The 18,987-nt window shown below is 38.9% G+C and overlaps 1 pseudogene; it reads right to left on the bottom strand.

The window, feature by feature from the left end:
• Positions 1-572: 572 nt before the first annotated feature.
• Positions 573-1,366, bottom strand: LOC124244978 (nitric oxide synthase-interacting protein-like; annotated as a pseudogene).
• Positions 1,367-18,987: the final 17,621 nt, after the last annotated feature.

Below are 18,987 nucleotides of genomic sequence, written 5' to 3'. Positions count from 1 at the left end.
GACCACAGATGATATTAGGGGCTAATCTAACGGCAAGCACCAGTTTACCAAGGTAACAGATCCTTGTCCAGGTTGCAGTAATAGCCAATAGGCTGTTTATTTAAGCCACTATGTTTAGAATCCTGTAGCTGGAGGTATTCTTAATTGATACATATTCCTATGATAAGCCAACATCGTGCGTCATACTTGAGAACGAAATATTCAATGCATTCCTATTATATTCTAAGATCATTCAAAGATGGCCAGTGTCTTTCTACTAGTAATACATAATACTTATTGAGTAGCTACTATGTGCCATAAACTGAATTAATCACTTTACATATTTACTCATTTAATCTTCACATCCATCCTTTGAGGAAAAGACTATTAATATCCTCATTTTAAAGACAGAGAAAGTGATTAAGGTAATTTACTCAACCTGGCTCCAGAATTTTTTCCCCCCTCATCCAAGCCTGTTTCTTTGGTTTTCTGCACACTCAGGCCTGCATCTCCAGCCATGACTTTTGGGCCTGCAGAGCCGGTGCCATCCTGCTGCTGCGCTGTGATGCTGCAGTCCGTGAGCTTCTCTCGGATCACAGGTTTACCTCTGAATCATTCTGAATCAGCTTCTCCGTGTGCTCAAGGATGGCCCGGGCCCCGGGCCCATACGGAGTGGAGTTGCTCACGTTGTTGCGGTCATGGTGCATATACAGTGCTCACTGCGCGTGATGAGCCCCACAAGGTCCATGGAGCCGGAGCAGCATGAAGCACAAGGGTGTCAGGTCTGTCATACACATTGGCGTCCCTGATGTGGGTCAGGTCCCCATGCAAAACAGCTTCTCCAGCTTAGTGGCTTTGGCTTCAAGTCACTGACTGGATCTAGAAGCTGGGCAGCAGTTTGTCCGTGTCCTTACTTGAGGGGCCACACTAGGCCCTGGTCAGGCATCATCTGAGCCGCTCCCCTAGGCAGTCCAGGGCGTGACAAGGTTGAGGGGCCAGTCCATGATGGCAGTCTCCTTCTCCAGGAAGCCATGCACCTGGTCAGTCCAGCACAGGGCTGCTGCAGCTCTTTCTGCTCCTCACGCTGGATACCTGCTACTTCTCGCAGGTCATCATCTGCAGGGCGATCTCCTTCTTCTGTTGCAAAATGTACTCTAGCATGGCCTCGTGCTCATACAAGTAGCCATCTGGGGTGATGACAGGGCTGCAGAGAGAGGCAGCAGCAGTCAAAATCCTTGACAGCATCCTGCCTCAGTCGAATGTTCTGGGTCTTGTGGCCCGAGGCTGCTGTGTCCTTCTTCTCATGGTAAGTGTAGACAACCCCTATGGTGCAGTTTTCGCCACGCCCTGCAGCATCATCCTCACAAACCACCCCTCTTTCCTTCATGGCTTTTTCAGCTATGCCCTTCCATCAGAAAGGAACCAGATAATTTTGTCTCATGTTAATTTAGCCAGCTATCTCTTGATTAGTATTTTCATACTATATCTTTTCCTATCCTTTTACTGTTAACCTATCAATTCTTTATATTGAAAGTTGGTAATTTATCATTCTTGCTTTTCTTCTGTTTGACAATCTCTGTCTTTTACTTGCAGTTTTTAGACAATTTACATTTAATGTTATTATTGACATGGTTGGATTTAAATTTGTCATCTTGCTAGTTGTTTTCTATTTGTCCTATCTATTCTTGGATCCTTTTTTCCTCTTTTCCTGCCTTCTTTTGGGTTAATAGAGTATTTTTTTTAATGCCATTGTTCTGATAAATTCACATAAGCCTATCATGCATCTAGCTGAACAAACTCTTGTCCTTATAAAAGGGTTGTTTTTCCTAATGTGCAAACTATTTGCTTACATAAAGTAATTTGCAAGAATTTCCTGAAGATAATAGAGAAGTTATTTGTTAGGTTCAGTCTTATCTGTCTGTATGAGGCTCTTCTGGAACAAACAGCTATGTTATATTGACTGAGGTCACCTCAGCTCTCAGCACAAATAACTAAGTTTAATTTATCCCCAGAGTAGGAGAATAGATAAAGTATGGCATTGTTACACACTTGAATATTAAACAGCAGTGAAAATTAATATAGAAAAAGAAATTAATGTGAAAATGATGAATCTCCAAAACAGTGAAAAAAAACAAGTTAACGAATGCATATAGTATGAAATCATTCGTGTAAATTCCAGAACACGTAAGTAGTAAAACTACAAATAAAAATGGAGGAATGGTCAGGGCCAGCCTGGTGGCACAGCAGTTAAGTCACACATTGTGCTTCGGTGACCTGGGATCTGCTGGTTCGGATCCCGGGTGCGGACATGGTACCACTCATCAAGCCATGCTGTGGCAGGCTTCCCACGTATAAAGAAGAGGAAGATGGGCATGGATATTAGGGCCAGTCTTCCTCAGCAAAAAGAGGAGGACTGGCAGCAGATGTTAGCTCAGGGCTGATCTTCCTCAATAAATAGATAGATAGATAGATAGATAGAGGAATGGTGAAAACAAAATTCAGAATAGTTCCTTGCCCCTTCTTCCACAAGATAAAATAAGAGAGGAATGTGATCAGGTATTGTCACAGTTGGAGCTTCAGTATACTGCCCATTTGTTAAGACGAGTGGGCAATTCATGTTTAAACTCTGTATACGTTATGTACTTGTTATTCTTAAAGGTATTCATTAATTTAAGAAGGGAAAATGATAACTTGCATAGTACTCAAAACATACTCTGTCATCTTCTTCTCTTTTCAAATCAAGTATCACCTGGCATTCAGTCAACAGTAAATGGGGGCATTTTCAAATGGCCTACACACTCCAGCCCTCAGTTTTATCTCTGTAAGATAAGGAGAAACTGTTTTTATGACCACTCAAGTTCCTTACAGAAATTGAATGCTTTGATTTCATAACTATATTTGAACTTGCAAAATGCGTACTTCTTGGTTTCAGTTAATTGTTGTGTTCTAATTACTTATTTTTGATTCTAAGACTTCAATTGGGTGGAATCTTAAATAAATCTGATATGGTTTTCAGGTACATGGTAGGAATAAAGGTCAAGAAACACCTCTTGGTTTTAGTGGGTGGGTGGAAATAGCCTGCTAACCTTTCTCTTCCTATAAAAAGCTTTGTCTGGATCTGAAGATTTTTCATGTGTATAATTTTTGATGTTCTTCATGGAAGATTTGCCTTCATAAGGATTATAGCTTTCAGGATACTAGAAACTGGATTAACTCTCCTCTCTCCTTCAGTGCAGGAATTAATTAGGCTTTGATTTCTCTCTGTGTTGTTAACATTAATATCTGACACAGGAAAGATTTTTGCAAATATCTTTTTTGGCAAACTATGTTTTTCTCTGATTTTCTACAAGCCGGCATTTCCCATCTCGGAGATAGTTATGCCCATTAATCGAGGGCAGCATGTGTTTTACATGAAATCATGTACACACAGCCATGGGGAGCTGGAAATAATTGTTAATGAACTTCAGTCACTCTGCCAGAGCACGCAGCCTCTGACATCCTGCCTTGCCCCTGTTTTTCCCCTCATTCTCCCTTAACCTAAAACCCCAAGTGGACACTTCTCAGTCTTCTCCCATTTTTCTTGCCCTCAGAATGTTCAGACTAAAGCCGCCAGGTTCAGATTGCTCATTTCCTAAAGATTTGGATTTGATGGCAAGGAAACTTAGAGGCCGGGCTATCACATCTGACTATAGTGTGAAGTCCCCAAAGACACAGGCCTCCTGAAACCCTCTTCAGATGCTAATATTCACACAAAGTGCCTCTGGCCCCAGCTGGCCTTCACCTGCAGCCCTGACAGGCAGGAGCCTCCAGAATGAGGTCCTGGTTTCCATAAAAATAGGAAGGGCACACATGGTAAATGGCAGAGATCTAGCACACGCTATAAAATTATTTCAACTCGGCTTCCAGTCAGTTAAAACTAATTGCTGTGAACACAAAGCCCAGGCAGGAGCCCCCTTTCTCCTTTCTTTTTTGTAATTCACTTGAGACGGGGTAGCTTGAATCCTCTGCTAATGCCCACACCTACAGTTATACAATGCCATTAGATTTAAGATGCAGCCAGCATTGGTTAATATTCAAATATTTTTTAAGCACAAGAGAAACGTGCTATGTGGGAGTGTGAAAAATATTAATGGGTCATTTAGAATTGTCCCTTGGTTTTTTTTATTTTATAGGCATACCTTGTTTAAATGTAACACTACAGTTATTATTGCTAGTCTTATGGCTGATTTTTTGCCATTGTTGTGTATAGTTTGCAGCCCATTCAGTCTACTTTCTGTAAAACAGATTTGTAAGTGAAAAGTTACTTAATTCACCAACACTTTCCAAGGTACAGTAAGCTGATTACATACAAGGCAGGAGGACTCCTTTCTTCATGCCCCTTTTTAGAGAAAAGCTGTGCAATCCTTTTCTTGTCCATCCCTGCTCTTTCCACATGGCATACTATATAGGATATCAGTGCGGAGAGCCGGGTGCTCCCTTTCCCAGATCTGAGAATTCTGCTCCAGCTTCTCCCTAGTTTGTAGGTAATTCATGAGACCCTTTGTTTAAAGAAAATTATGACTTAAAGCAATAGTTCCCTTGCTTTCTTAAGTTAGAGACCCTCTTTGATATTAAAAAAAGAAAGTATTCATTGAAGATTTCAGATGCCTTTTACTTCCTATTGCCTTGGAATATACATGGGTAATATGAATTCAATAACATCTTAAAATGAACTTATATTTAGCTAATTACAAATGTATCTTTATATGTATTTGAGAATGATTGTACATATATATACAAAACATTTATTAGGTTTACAGACAGTATTTAGTACAAGTATGGATGGATTCCAGATGCCTCTCAAAATCCTTATGACCTTTCCAGAAGTCCTCTGTCTCTTCCCTCGCTTAAAGAACTAAGAATCTAGAGAGAGAAAACTCAAGTAAGGAGTCAGGAGTCTAGAGTTTTGTCTGTATTCAGATGTTTGTAGGGATTTGGGCGTTTTCATCTCTCCATGCTTGTTTCCCCACTGTAAATTAAGGGTGGCTTATACCTGCCATATTTATCTCCTAGGTTGTAGTAAAAGCAACATCCAATAATAATGGCGGGAAATATGCTTTTCAAAGTATAAACCTACTATTCAGGATGCTATTATCTACTTAATTAAGGCAATATGTTTGTACTTTGACAAATGATAAGGTATATATATACATTCTCATACTGAACCAGGTAAGGAAAGCTTTGAGATTCTTTAAAAAAAAAAAATAGGGGCCAGCCCTGTGGCCAAGTGGTTAAGTCCGCATGCTCTGATTCGGTGGCCTAGGGCTTTGCTGGTTCAGATCCTGGGCATAGACCTAGCACTGTTCATCAAGCCATGCTGAGGCGGTGTCCCACATAATGAGCCAGAAGGACCTACAACTAGAATATACAACTATGTACTAGGGGGCTTTGGGGAGAAGAAGAAGAAGAAAAAAAAGATTGGCAACAGATGTTAACTCAAGTGCCAATCTTTTAAAGAAAAGAAAATATAACGCTAAAATTAAGAATTGGTTTAATCTCAAAATGCCTTAAAAGTGGCCATATTATTTTTCCTAAAATTCTTTAGACCTCAGAAGAAAGACAATTCAATGAAAAGGACCCAAAACTACATTTCTTTTCCAATTTGCCCATAGTCAAAAAACATATGTTAAGCACATGCTTCCTGCCAGAATAGTGCTTGATGCTCAGGATCAGAAATAGCTGCATTTAAATCTGTCTGTAGACCAGATAATTCCTACAACAAATATTTCTCCTTTATTCACCCTTTCTTTCTTGTGCTTCCTGTTTTGCCCCTACTTTTCCCAGTTTTTTTCCTTAGGGAACAGCTAAACACTTATGAAATTTTAAGTATTAAATTTGGCTGCTTATTGTTTGTAGATCCAGGTTTGATAAGTTCCAGGAATAATAATGCTCTTGTTAATGCAGTTTAGGTCTAACTTGTTTATTCTTTGGGGTTTTATGTCATCGTTATCCACTAGAAGGAAGAATATGTTACTTTGCATGTTAAAACAAAGTAGTTAGTTCTCTTATTAACATCAATTTTATTAAGTAAACAAATAGAGAAATGAATAAATGGGAAAAATCCATATTTCCAGCAGATTCAGCTTAAATGACTCTCTCTTAAATATCACCTAAAAATAATGTTGGCATTAATTAATATCTAGCTTAAACCCAGACTTTTACCTTTATATATATATATATTTTTATGCTGTTTAATTATTAGTCTTTCATCCAGTGTGTCATTATTAATGAGACCTCCTTCATGAAAAAATGAGGGATTCTGTAAAGTTGTAGGTAGATTTTCTTTGTTGGTTGATTGGTAAATTGAATGTTATTTTCCCAGTGAAATTCCGAAGTTATTTTATTTCATTTAAGATTTATCTTTCTTCAGCGACTTGTCCCCCGACTGCTTGTAGTTCTGCAGCGAGCGGGCAGACTGCAAAAGGAGACAGGCCTCTCTGGTTCTCTGTAACAGTAAAGTCGCCAATGGTTTGGGGGAGAAATGGAAAAATGTCAGGGGTGAGTAGGTGGTGACTTAGCACTGGCACAAAGGAGTGAGTTATACCATAAATAAGTATTCAATATTTGGCAACTGTGGACAATAGCATCATTTGCTTAGAGGGAGAAAACAGTAGGGCCCTATCAGGATGCTCTGTGGCATACTTGTGCAGAGGATAAAACTTCTTTAGCAAATGTATGGTTAAATTATATAAACCACTTCTTCCCGGAAGATGGAGTAGATATTCTTTTCCCTATCCTCGTGTGAAATACAACCCCAAACCCTGGGCATTATTGTGGTGGAAGGCCTGAAATTAAGATTCAATATTATCTGCCTTAACATCTGAAACCAGGAGGGCCTCGAAAGACCTAACCATGAGTTCCCCTGCTCTCGCCAGATGTGCTGTCCACCCAGCAGGAAAGGCTCCCCACCAGCTCATTCGCTATCAGCCAGACCAGCTGTTCTCTACCTGGCCTCAACCTAACGGATTTCACTTCCCTCACAGCCTGCAAAATTATTCAAGCAAGCCAATCACATTCTTTCCTGAGAACCAGGATCACCTCACTCCATAGAATTCCTGGTTCCCATGGGAGGATGTGATTGGCTTGTTTGAATAATTTTCAGACTGGGAGGGGCCTGCCTCTCACAGCCTTTTCTGGTTCACTCTCTTCCCGATTGCAGCTTCCATGTGATCTGTGTGGCATCTAGGAATTTTGAGAGTCAAGGAATAGCATGGTAGTGAGTTCACTGGGTTTTCTTTCTGTCTCATATATCTCAGACTTGGAGTTGAAGAAGATAGCAGCTGGAAACACAATGGGTGGAGGGAAAAAAAAAGCTGCAACCAAAGCCTTTTCTCTATAGTCCCAGAAAAGGGGGCAGACTGGTAGTGTTACCAAAACTGAAGAGGGTTCCTTCCTGGTGAGTTAAATCAGACTCTACACCAGAAGTGGTTGTCTCACAAAGTAAAGTGTATTTGTGGCAAATAGGAGACCATGAGGAATCATCTCCAAAGTCGTGGTGTCCCCAAACAAAGAGAAGCAGGGACGTTTATTTCGGATGGGGAATGAATATTCAAAAGGGAGAGGCGGGTATTCGCTTGCGCAGGCTCCATTGGAAACATGCTTCTACATACATTGCAGGCTACAGTAATAAGGCCTGAGCTCCTCCTGGAAAGATCTTAGCATCAAAAATAAGGCAAAGGTCATGGGCGGAGCTCTTGTGGTGAGACTTGGTCTGGTTCAGGGAGGTTGGTGATTGCATCTTCTTAACATAACAAAAGGAAAAAGAACAATTTGGAAAAACAGTTAAAATATCCAAACCCACCCTTGAGTTCCTGGTTCCAACTAGTCAGTGATAGTAAAAGAAAAATATTTAGACAATGACCACTGTTATGGTCAAACACCATGGAAAAAAAAAGTGTGGCTCCCACCCCCCCACATAGCAGTAAAATCTGAGTGAGGAACCTAGACTTCCACTCTCACCAGGCTGTGATGAGGCACACAGACTTGCTTGCCAGAGCAGTGTCAGAGAAAGCTGAGTAGGGAGCTGGGCCTGTCATAGCTGCTGAGTGACAGCAACCCAGACCCCCATGTGGTGGCTCTGAACTTCCACTCACCTCCACCCAGCAGTAACTAGGGAAACCTCCCACTTTGACAAGGGTGGTATCAAGAGAGGTGTGATAGGGGCCTAGAACTCAAATCTGCACCCAACAATACAAGGAGCCCCTCTGACCCTTTGTTATTGATGGACACCCAGCAAAGAACCTGGAATTCTACCCACATGTGACATTAATATAGAAGCACCAGTCTTTCTCTTCTGCAGTGATGTCAGCAAGCTGAAGCAGAAGATTTAGATAAGAACCAGAGTCTATTTTTTTTTTTTTTGAGAAAGATTAGCCCTGAGCTAACTACTGCCAATCCTCCTCTTTTTGCTGAGGAAGACTGGCCCTGAGCTAACATCCATGCCCATCTTCCTCTACTTTATACGCAGGATGCCTACCACAGCATGGCTCTTGTCAAGCGGTGCCATGTCTGCACCCGGGATCCGAACCCGTGAACCCCGGGCCGCTGCCAAGCGGAATGTGTGCTCTTAACTGGGCCGGCCCAGAACCAGAGTCTTATAACACAATAACATAACCCCAAAAGTCCAGGTTTCAATGAAAAATCAATCACTATGAAAAAGAACCAGGAAAAGTTCAACCCTAATGAAAAATGACAGTTATTAAATGTCAGCAGTGATAACATATGATTATATCAATTGATACAGAAATAGCATTTCACAAAATTCAACATCCATTCATGATACAAATTCTTATTAAACTAGGAATAGAGGGGAAATCCCCAACCTGATGGACAGTATCTACAAAACCGCTAAAGTTAATATTATCCTTAACAGTGAAAAACTGAATGTTTCCCCACTAAAATGAGAAATAAAGCAAGGTTGTCTGCTTTCACTGCTCTTATTCAAAAAAAGCACTGGAAGTTCTGGCCATTACAACAAGGCAAGAAAAGGAAATCAAAGGCATAAAGATATGAAGGCTAGATAAAACTATCCTTAATGGCCAGTGACATGATGTTCTATGTAGAAAATCTCACAGAAAAGAACAAAAACAACTCCTAGAACTCATAAGTGAGATCAGAAAAGTTGTAGAATACAAGATAAACATGAAAATTAATTTTATTTCTGTATAATAGCAATGAACATGTGGATACTGAAATTAAAATATGATGCCATTTATAATTCCTAAAAAAAAAGAAATACTTAGATGTAAACCTAACAAACATATACAGGACTTATATGCTCAAAATTACAAATTGGGGGCCTGCCCCGTGGCCGAGTGGTTAAGTTTGTTCCCTCTGCCTTGGCCACCCAGAGTTTCACCAGTTCGGATCCTGGGCGTGGACGTAGCACTGCTCATCAAGCCATGCTGAGGTTGTATCCCCCACAGCAGAACTAGAAGGACATACAACCAGAATGTACAACTATGTGCTAGAGTGTCTTGGAGGAGAAGAAGAAGAAGAAAAAAAGAAGATTGGCAACAAATGTTAGCCCAGGTGCTAACCTTTAAGAAAAAAAAGGACTACAAATTGCTGATGAAAGAAATCAAAGATGAACTAAACAAATGGAGAGATGTGCCATGTTTATAGATTGGAAAACTCAACATAGCAAAGATTCCAATTCTTCCCAAATTGATATACAGGTTTAATACAATCCCTTTTAAAATCCCCCCAGGATGTTTTGGTGATAGAGAAACAAAATATTCTAAATTTAAGTGTAAAGGTAAGGAATTAGAATGGCTAAAACTTTGAAAAAGAAGAATAAAGTGGAAAGAATTAGTCTACTTGATTAATAATAGCTTAATAATCAAGACTACTTGGAGAAGGTTTGGATAAGTAAATCAGTGAAACAGATTAGAGGACTCAGACATAGACCAGATAAATATGCCCAACTGATTTTTCATAAAGCTGCAAAAGCAATTCAGTGGAAGAAAGATAGCCTTTGTAACAAATGGCACTAAAGCAATTGGATATCCATAAGCAAGAAAATAAAGCCTCAACATCACACCTCATAAAAACTGAACTCAAAATTTATCACTAATTTAAATATAAAATGTAAAACTATAAACATTTTTTTCAAAAACATAGAAGAAAATCTTCAGGATCTAGGGCGAAGCAAAGAGTCTTAGATTTGACACCAAACATATCACCCATAAAAAGAAAAATTGATATATTGGATTCTTCACCAAATTAACAACTTTTGCTCCCATGAAATAAGCTGTTAAAAGGATAACAAGAAACTACGAGTAGGGAGAAAATATTTGCAAACCACTATCCAACAAATGACAAGCATCTGGACTATATAACTTTCAAACCTCAGTAGTAAAAAACCAAATAAACTAGAAAATGGGCAATAGTATTGAAGAGACATTTCTCCAAACACGATGTAAACATGACACATAAGTACAAGAAAATATATTTAACATCATTAACCATCAGGGAAATGCAAATTAAAACCATAATAAGATATCACTACCTACCTATCAGAATGACTATAATAAAAAATAGTGACAACATCAAATGCTAATGAGGATGCAGAGAAACTGTATCCCTCATATATTGTTGGGGAGAACGTAAAATGGTATAGCCATTCTGGAGAACAATTTGACAGCTTCTTAAAAATCTAAAAATGCAATTACCATATGACCCAGCAATTGCACTCCTAGATGTTTATTCCTCAGAAATGAAAAAAACTTATGCTTATACAAAAAAACTCATAAAAACATTCATAGCTTTTTTGTAATAGCTAGAAACTGGACACAACCCAGTTGTCTTTCAATGGATGAATGGTTCAACAAACTGGTACATCCATACTATGGAATATTATACAGCAACAAAAAGCAACGCATTGATGATACATATAACAACTTGGATGAATCTCCAGAGAATCATGTGTGAGCAAAACGTCAACCCCGAAAGATTACACAGCGTATGATTCTCTTTATATGGCTTTCTTGAAATGACAAAATTATCAAAATGGAGGTCAGACCAGGGGTGGAGGAGAGTGTAGAAGGGAATGTAAGGGAAGTAGGTGTGGCTATAAAAGGGCAAGATGAAGGATCTCTTGTAATGGATATGTCCTGTACCTTGACTGCATCAATGTCGACATCCTGGTTGCGATATTGTACTATAGATTTAGAAGATGTTATTATTGGGAGCATCAGGGTGAAGGGGATATGAAATCTCTCTGTACTGTTTTACAGCTGCATAAGAATATACAATTATCTCCAAATTAAAAGTTTAAATAATTATAAATAACTGGCTGTCTCCTCCTATAATTTTTACATAAGCTACTATATGATTACACAAAGATACCTGTGAAACTGCAAAATGGTCTTCACTGTATTATATTAATCTCCATGTACAGAATTTCTTTTTCTTTTTCGCTGTTGCTCAGTGTTTTTCGTGGGGAAGCTTGGCCCCGAGCTAGCATCTGTTGCCAATCTTCCTCTTTTTTTTCTCCCCAAAGCCCCAGTGCATAGTTGTATATCCTAGTTGTAGGTCATTCCAGTTCTGTGTGGGATGCTGCCGCAGCATTGATGAGTGGTGTGTAGGTTGGCGACCAGGATCTGAACCGACAAACCCAGGACCGTCGAAGTGGAGCACGTGAACTTAACCACTCGCCTCCGGAGCCAGCTCCTAGAATTTCTTCACGATCCTGGTTTGTAGTTGTCTTGGGAAAGTTTTTAAAATTCATGTTTCTTCTGGGTTCTTAAGGTCGATGCTATCTTTCTTACAAATGATACACACTTGATGAGTATGATAATGCTTTCATGGGACACCATCTATTAGATGAAGAGCCAGTGAAGTTCTCACAGGCTGGGCAGCCTTTCACCTTCATGCCACTGGAACGAGTCTCAGTGGGAAGTAATGAGGTTCATTTGAAACCATCATTTAATAGTAATAATAAAAAGAAAGCTCAGAGGCATGGAACTTAAAGCCCATTCATCATATCAGTAAACAACATTCGCATTTAAAAGGGACCTCCTGTTTTTGCCCATTAAGTGCACACCAGAGGCTCTGTTAGCTTGTGATTTATCGCCTCACATTTTCAGGCTTCCCTTTTCTTTAAATACATGGCTAGTTCAAATCCCAAATCAATATGCGTGGTGGTGGTGTACTGAATTTGAGGCGAGCGGCAAAAAGAAAAAAATAGTCATGAGACACAATTTTGTAATCTTTCACTGAATGACGTTCTTACTAAAAGGTTCGAGATAACAAGATACAAGTTTTCCTGTTTTCTTTCTCCTCCAAAATTTAGCTCCAGGAGTTTCAAAGTCATTCCACAGATAAGACCACAAACATTTGGTACAGTGAGCTCGGTGATGCTATTTCATGCCTCTATGCCTTTGGTTATGCTACTCCCTTGGCCTGGATTGCTATTGTCTTTTCTTACCTGGCTAACTCAAATTTATCTTTATCTCAATTAAATTATCTCAGATTAATTGCTCACCTCTTCCTCCAGGAAGTCTTCCTGGACGGCTCGAGGATGGGGCAGATTCCTTCTCTTTCTCTTGGTACCACGGCTTGCATATATCAGAGCATTTTATCATATTGCGTGGAAATTATCTCCACTAAGCTAAGCCTTGAACAGAGGAGCTGTGTTCTATCCATTTTTCCTGGTACTTCACACAGTGTGCTAGGTAAATGGTGGTACAATCAGGGCAATGATGAGACACGTTTATATAGTATAGTTGTCAGAAAAGTGGGAACAGATCACACAAGAAAAGGAATGAGTTTAATAGATTTTTCGTGTAGGGAATCCAGTTCAAAGTCAATGACTAGCAGCAGACAGGGTTTACTGTATGCTTTCCATGCCTGAGCCTTTCTCAAGGAGGAGGGTGGCTTTCATATTTTCATTATTATTCCAAGATTGCAAGTGTCATAAGGACAGAAACTCTGCTGCTCCTGCTTATAGAATTGGCCCTCAAACAGTGTGTCTTTGATCCCAACTTTGTTTATTTCCCTAAAATGGATAACTACAAGTAGAATTGATGGGGCAAAGAGTATGTACGTTGAATTCTTTTAGACACATACACCAAAAAAAGGGTATTTAAATACCCTTCAGAAGGAGTTTAAGAATTTGTACCTCTACCAGATTTCAGTTTTTAAAATAAAAACTGGCATTTTAGCTAAAAAAAAAAAATGAAAACTATAATACAATTCTCCAATTTAAGTAATACGGCTTAGAGGTTAGTACACATCTTGGAGTCAGACACACCTGGATTTGAAACCCAACTCCATGACTGCAAGCTGTGTGACATCAGGGAGCTTGTTTAACATCTCTAAGCCTCATCTCTAAAGTGGGATTAATAAATGGTTATTCATCTTGTAGCAAGATTGGGGAAACATTCAGATAATGTGTATAAATTATAAGTACAATGCCTGACACAATGTAATTACTCAATAAGTATTAGCTTTTATTTTTACAAGTATTAGTCTTTTATTACCAGTGAGGTTGAACATTTAGCTATGACTATTAAGAAATTATATCTCTGCTTTTCAGTGCCTTCTTTCTATGTCCTTTCTTCTTTCATACATTGGAGGTAACGTTCTCCCCAATTTTACTGAGTTCTAAAAGTTTGCCGTGCATAAAGATAGGAAATCTTTGTGACCCATGTATTTTGAGTAATTTGTCCTCTGTCATTTAACATTATCTGTAATATTTTGCTTTTATACCCAGAAAGGTAGTAGTCAGTTGTGGTCCCCAAACATTTTTAGCTCTGCACATCCTTTGCCGCCTTTGAAGTTAAACCCAGTCATATGGGTTGCTTTGTCAATAACATGGGAACAGTAGTGATTATGTCACTTCTGGGCAAATGCTTCAACAGCCAGCACACAATTTCCTCTTCCGTGCTTACCACGGCAGCATATGTAGAGATGGAAACTATGTCAGCCTGCATCCCCAAGTGACTAAAATGAGTGGTACCCCCCCTCCTACAAGACATGTAAATGAAACAAACCTTTGTTGATTGAACTGCTAACATTTGGAGGGTTATTACTGCAGCATAATCCAGCCTATTCTTACTGGTGCAAAGATATTTTTATTTGGTTCATTATTGTTTTTAAATGTAGTTAAATTTAGCCATCTTTTCCTTAGCTGTACTGCTTTCAATATTATAGTGAGAAAGTCCATGAAGAATCTTCTATCGGAGTGCCCAAACATGGGCTGAATGGCTTTTTGAAGTAGTAAGTTTTCTTTACATGAATGTTTTTAAGCAGAAGTTGTGGCTGTGTGTGAGGAATGCTGTGTAGTTATTATATGTTATAGGAGTAATCAGAGTGGTTGACCTTTAAGTTTCCTTCCAGCTGTTTGGATATTGAGTATAACGCGTAGTTACTACTCTCAAGGGACTTTTGCTGTACCTCAGTATTTGCAAAGGCAAGGTGGAATCTGGGGAAAAGAGTCTTCCAACTTCTTGCAAATAATAAATATGCAGATAAAATAATCCCCAATTTGTAGAAGTAGATTTCTGTGGCTGTATATTAAAGTTCTATGCTATTCAATATCTTTTCAATGACTCAATTTGGCCCAAATAGTACAAAACAGAAAGTAATATCTTCTTATATAACTTGAACAGATTCCCTATTGAGAAAATATTTTGCTGCTGTTGTTTGAGTTATTCTTTTTTGTGATTTTTGAGGAAGATTAGCCCTGAGCTAACTACTGATAATCCTCCTCTTTTTGCTGAGGAAGACTGGCCCTGAGCTAACATCCATGCCCAGCTTCCTCTACTTTATACGTGGGACGCCTACCACAGCATGGCTTTTGCCAAGCGGTGCCATGTCCACACCCGGGATCTGGGCCAGGGAATCCTGGGCCGCTGAGAAGCGGAATGCATGAACTTAAGGGCTGCGCCACCGGGCCGGCCCCTAAGTTATTCTATAGGCTGAACTAATAAGTCAAGTTAGGTATAAGGGATATAGAATTCTACTGGAAGCATGCAACATTTCAAAGCAACATTAATTAAAGGGAACAGTATTTCTTACCTTCTCTGACCAGGGCACGCTTTAAGAAGTTGACACAGGGGTGGGTGCTACTAAGTGTTGCGCATCAACAGCCTCCTTTATTCTCCATGCCACCAAATGACCCTTGAGGACAGAGCAAGCTCTCCCATTCAAACGAGCTCGAGAAGGTATTTTCCGTGTGCTCTTGCTGTCCCCTCCTTTTATTCTTCGTAGTTCTTGCTCTTTGGGGAAAAAAAACTCAATAAGTTTAAGACTTAACCAAGATAATTTGAAGAATTGTATAAAAATATTCTTCCAAACTATGTATTTGGGTTCTTTGAAAGAAGCGTCAAGGGATGAGCTATTAAGAAAACAGTAACCTCATTACATTTTGGTTAGGACAATTTCTGCTTTTGTCAATATCATGTGTATTTTTGTAATGATTTTTTTTTCACTTCTTATTAACTTTTTCTTCCAGCCTCTCTTAGCTTTTTCACCTTTGGCACTCAAGTGTGTGCGTGGGTGTCTGTTGCACAGAGAAGATGTATTGGAGAAAGCAGGAGAGAGGTGCAGTGGAGTCCTTTGCTACGAATGTTACAAATATCTGAACTTGTAGCTTTTCTAAAACTATCCTCTAACTTTTATCTTTTAACAATGATGTTGGGTGGCTAATGTTATGCACCAGATTCAAAATCCTAGGAGGAAGCATTCCAAAACATATAACATTTTCTTCAAAATCCACCATGATTCCCATTCTAAATGCAACTTTTGAAATTTAAGTATGTGTAAATTTGCTTAATCCCTCCTCTCTGTCTTCTCTCCTGTTTTCATTACAGTCTCTCACCTGGGTCTACCATGCCCCTGTCCAGGGTCCCTCTGTTCATCTTCTTTAGAAATTAAGCATCGTGTGTTCTTTTGGTGTTGAGTGATATAATTCCCCACTAATGAAGGGATCTAACTAGATAATGGCTCCGTGAACACCCTTTAACTCTGCCCTATCTTTTAGAGGTATCTGGTGCTACCATTTCTGGACAGAGTAAATCAGGTTGGTTATTTATTGGCTTTTCCACTGCTTGCCTACAATTTAGCTTTCTCGGGTTTGTGTCTTAAATATATATCTCTTTACTATAGTTTTAGCAGTGTTTTATGAGGAAGAAAAATGACATATGTGGATTCGAACAACCTCCTTCTCACAGAAGTTCACTAGATTCTATTTTAACTGTAGTAATATATGGTTATATAACCTTTACTTTTAGACCATGGTGCTTATTTTCCTATTTATCATAGGAAACATGTTTACTTAGGGTATGTGTGTTATAGGGAATCAAATTTGATTTTACACCAAACAATATTTAATCAAGAGATTATAACGTCACTTCTTATCAACTCAACAAGCATACAAACAATCAGATTCCCTTGAACTGAGGTAATAATACCTATTCTCCCCCTTTCTTCGGGTACAGTGAAAGTTACTCTAAATTTTTAGCTTTTATTTTTTTTTCCTTTTTCTCCCCGAAGCCCCCCGGTACATAGTTGTATATTCTTAGTTGTAGGTCCTTCTAGTTGTGGCATGTGGGACGCCGCCTCAGCGTGGCTTGATGAGCAGTGCCATGTCGGCGCCCAGGATTCGAACTGACGAAACACTGGGCCGCCTGCAGCAGAGAGCGCGAACTTAACCACTCGGCCACGGGGCCGGCCCCTCTAAATTTTTATTTTAACAGTAACATTTAAAACGTTATGAGGGATGTTATAAACCAATGTTACCATAATTAAAAAAAAAAACACTATGAAGAATCTTGACTTCGTCTTCAATATAGTGATTTTTTTAAACTAGTCTCTGATACTGATTAATTACAGTTTGCTCTTCTTTGAAAGATGAAAGAAAGAGAATAATCTAATTTTTGTCCTTGATAAGTTTGTATTCTGATTCAAAAGATAAAATTAATTATGGAATATATATGTAATTATGAATAAATTTGATAGAGCAGAAAATAAGAGTAGTGGCTTTTCAGTTACCTGTAATATCTCTAGAATTAAGATTGTGTATACCTCCTTTTGCCTGTATTTTTTATGTCTGTGTTTCCATGGTTTTATTACATACATTTAGATTTTTACACACTGTATTTTTAAATTATTTCCTTTAGATTGTGAATCCCCTAAAGACAGGGATATTATCTTTTGTGTTTTTAAACCTCACCCTATGCCTATTCTAGCATAGTGCTAAGAGTGGTACCAATTCCTGTACATTTAATAAAGTTATGGCTAAATTTTTTACTACTTGGAACCTACATAGAGACCAGGTAAAACATTTAATTATCCATAAAGACAAACCACATTTAAGAGAAATAGACAAAAATCAATAAAACAACTTTTAGTTAAACATTCCTTTAAAGAACAAAATCCGCTTTCATCTGGTTTCCTAGGAATTAGTTCATGGAAGGACAATTCACATCTCCACCCAGCGTCCCTCTATAAGGAATTTATTTTCAAGCTGGAGGCCCTGAGGTGCAGTCCCATACATGAAATAAAATTCTTATTTTGCTCACGGGCTCTACTTAATGTGGCAAATTACTTTTGAAAGATTATCTTAAGGTAAATCATCTTTATTTACCGAATTCTTACTCTTTACAAGGTACTGGGGCAGGTGCTTGGGGAATACAAAAATAAGACATTGTCTCTGTCATTAAGGATTAGAATTTAATTGAGACACAAAATATCCACAAATAAAGATTGAATTAACCATTCAAACGCCAAAGGAGGATGCTATGTGAGTTCAGGTAAAGAAAGAATTCATCAATGATACTACTACTAGTAAAGTTAGCAAACATTTATATAGCATGAATTGTGTTCAGGGCACTATTCTGAACACTTTACATATGTTAACCCATTTTAACTTTCACAATAAGTCCATGTTGTAGTCACCTATTATGTCTGTTTCAAGGGTGAGGAAACTGATAGGTTAAGCAATTTACACACAACTGGCAGCAAAGCCTGGACCAGAACTCAGATTAGCAACATTATAGAACATTGTAGAGGTGCAGTAATGTGAATTGGAACATGAAAAATGTGAATCCCCCAGAAAGATTAAGAAAATTAGGACAAGGAGTTCAGGGTCATGTATGTCAAAGTTTGAAAGTAGGATATGCAAAACTAGCTCGGTCTTACAGGAGTTGAGATATCTAACTATGAAATAAACATATAATTTGTTTTCCAAATGGGAATAAATTTTGAGAGTGAAAGGGGCTGCTTACTGGATGTAATGTGTGGACAATAGGCACAAACTGTAACTGGCCCATGCAAACTGAGACCCATGGCCATCCTAGTTGTGCCCCTCGCTCAATCAGTAGAGGGACCCTCATATCCTTAGATTGGTTCTGGCTATGAGAATTGTGTGATCAGGCTGGCTGTCCCATATCAGACTGTGTAAAATGTAGAAGAGAAAAATAAGCTTTAGCCCTACCTCAGGTTTGGCTCAATGGCTGCCCTCCAGTGCAATTATCTTTGATAATCTGACCTCCTGGATTTTGGACTTTGGACTTTGCCTTCTTAGAGCTGTTTTTCTTCCATCACTCTTTTGCATTAATGAGCTCCTATGGACACAAACTCTGACCTGCTTGAACTTATGCAATCCACTTGATCATTTGGGGTATGTCAACAACTGCTGAATCTGACCTACACATTGTTTGACTTATGGAACTCGTCAGACTCTTCCTGCAGAGCCCAAATTCTATCTTTTGTATTGTGCTAGCTACTCTTAGCTGGATCTGGCTCTTCACCAAGTATAAAAGCGGTGATTTTTTAATACAGTGTAGTTATGGGACCAAAGTTGGAAGGGGTCCTGCATGGAGTGAGGATATTTTCCTGTAGTTGGGAAATAAGGGTTGGAGAGTGGGTTATTAATGGATTTTGAGCAGAAAAATGACAAGATGAAAGTAAAATGGATCTGCTGGGATATGTAGGATAGGTCACAATGGGAGACAGAGGACA

This window comes from Equus quagga, chromosome 9 (genome assembly GCF_021613505.1).
Source record: "Equus quagga isolate Etosha38 chromosome 9, UCLA_HA_Equagga_1.0, whole genome shotgun sequence".
NCBI lineage: Eukaryota > Metazoa > Chordata > Mammalia > Perissodactyla > Equidae > Equus > Equus quagga.
This window is presented reverse-complemented; position numbering and strand designations above follow the sequence as displayed.